The sequence below is a fragment of the Schistocerca americana genome, unplaced genomic scaffold (genome assembly GCF_021461395.2).
Source record: "Schistocerca americana isolate TAMUIC-IGC-003095 unplaced genomic scaffold, iqSchAmer2.1 HiC_scaffold_561, whole genome shotgun sequence".
In the NCBI taxonomy this organism is placed as follows: Eukaryota; Metazoa; Arthropoda; class Insecta; order Orthoptera; family Acrididae; genus Schistocerca; species Schistocerca americana.
The window spans coordinates 60,001-62,500 of NW_025726304.1; positions in this window are offsets into that span (position 1 = coordinate 60,001).

Consider the following 2,500-nt stretch of genomic DNA (forward strand, 5'->3'; position numbering starts at 1 on the left):
ATGTTGCGCCTTAACCTAACCTATGTTGCGCCTTAACCTAACCTATGTTGCGCCTTAACCTAACCTATGTTGCGCCTTAACCTAACCTATGTTGCGCCTTAACCTAACCTATGTTGCGCCTTAACCTAACCTATGTTGCGCCGTAACCTAACCTATGTTGCGCCGTAACCTAACCTATGTTGCGCCATAACCTAACCTATGTTGCGCCTTAACCTAACCTATGTTGCGCCTTAACCTAACCTATGTTGCGCCTTAACCTAACCTATGTTGCGCCGTAACCTAACCTATGTTGCGCCTTAACCTAACCTATGTTGCGCCTTAACCTAACCTATGTTGCGCCTTAACCTAACCTATGTTGCGCCTTAACCTAACCTATGTTGCGCCTTAACCTAACCTATGTTGCGCCTTAACCTAACCTATGTTGCGCCTTAACCTAACCTATGTTGCGCCTTAACCTAACCTATGTTGCGCCGTAACCTAACCTATGTTGCGCCTTAACCTAACCTATGTTGCGCCTTAACCTAACCTATGTTGCGCCGTAACCTAACCTATGTTGCGCCTTAACCTAACCTATGTTGCGCCTTAACCTAACCTATGTTGCGCCTTAACCTAACCTATGTTGCGCCTTAACCTAACCTATGTTGCGCCTTAACCTAACCTATGTTGCGCCTTAACCTAACCTATGTTGCGCCTTAACCCAACACACGTTGGGCCTTAACCCAACACACGTTGGGCCTTAACCCAACACACGTTGGGCCTTAACCCAACACACGTTGGGCCTTAACCCAACACACGTTGGGCCTTAACCCAACACACGTTGGGCCTTAACCCAACACACGTTGGGCCTTAACCCAACACACGTTGGGCCTTAACCCAACACACGTTGGGCCTTAACCCAACACACGTTGGGCCTTAACCCAACACACGTTGGGCCTTAACCCAACACACGTTGGGCCTTAACCCAACACACGTTGGGCCTTAACCCAACACACGTTGGGCCTTAACCCAACACACGTTGGGCCTTAACCCAACACACGTTGGGCCTTAACCCAACACACGTTGGGCCTTAACCCAACACACGTTGGGCCTTAACCCAACACACGTTGGGCCTTAACCCAACACACGTTGGGCCTTAACCCAACACACGTTGGGCCTTAACCCAACACACGTTGGGCCTTAACCCAACACACGTTGGGCCTTAACCCAACACACGTTGGGCCTTAACCCAACACACGTTGGGCCTTAACCCAACACACGTTGGGCCTTAACCTGCTCTGTAATTGTCATACGACGCGTTAAATTAGTGTAGTGTTGCCTAACTGCAACCCCCGCAATATAGTTTGCTACTCGCACTGCCCGGTCCCCAGAGTATCGCTTCATGTTAAACACCTTGCAGCTATACACTGTAATGCGGATGGCGGCAGGACGTACATGCTCAATGCCCTTCGCAGTTGTTCATTGGCATTCGCATGGCGAAGCACAGCCTACGTTGTGGTACGGCTTGTGGCAACTGTCCGCTGATGTTGTACGTCCAAATCACACACTGTACCGCACATTGGTCCTCATGTACTGAATGATACATCGTGGTACATGTGTGACCGTACCACGACTGCGCCAACAACGGCGAACCATACGGTCCAAATATTGTGCACTCAGCTACGTGTCGTCTCCCTATAAGAGCTGGATTGCAGTATGGTATGCCGTGGATGGCGATCAGCATGAGCCGTCTGTTGATGTAGTGGCGCGTGTTGTCAGACGTAGTCGTCTCTTCTCACACACCGTGATAGCATGGTGCACTGCGTTCCACATCTGCGACATGCGACAGAGGCCGGTTGACAGTCGTTCGCGCAATGGACATCGCATACGTACGGGGGCCACCTTCCACGTGTTCGCGAAGCGTGCACATGTTGTTGCGTGTATGTGGGCAGACATAGTGTGTCGTGACACCTGACACAGGCATGCAACAATCGTTGAATTTGCAAATGGCGATGGACGTCTACGTTTGCTGGTGACGTTACGCAAATGAAGAACTGGTAAACCGTTGTGGTGCGGTTGTTCTCGCTAGAGGTGAATCAGTGATGGCGACGATCGGTTGAGCTACCAACCGGTTGTTTCAGCGATACCCACCATGCCCACGAACGTGAATGGCATGTGGGTGTGAAGCGATACGCGGCGGTGGCTGGGTGGGACCGTCCCCGGCCGGTGAGGGGGGGCCTTCCGGCGTGCTGGCCGCGCGGTGCGTGGGCGCACGCGCTACAGCCGGCTGGTGGGGGCGGCCAGTGGCAGGCGCGCCGGCCGACGGAGGCGGCAGGCGGCGCAGCTGCGCGCCGGCGCACCCTGCACGCGGCGCCGTGCGGCCAAAGTAGGTCCTCGCGGGCCCGGTGCGAAGCGCGGTGGACATCTGCAGTGTGCTGGTCCGATTGAGGACTGTGTGCGCTGAGGATGCGCCGCCGCCCGGCGCTCGGCGCCGCGACGCCGTCTGCTGCTCGGTCGCCTCTGC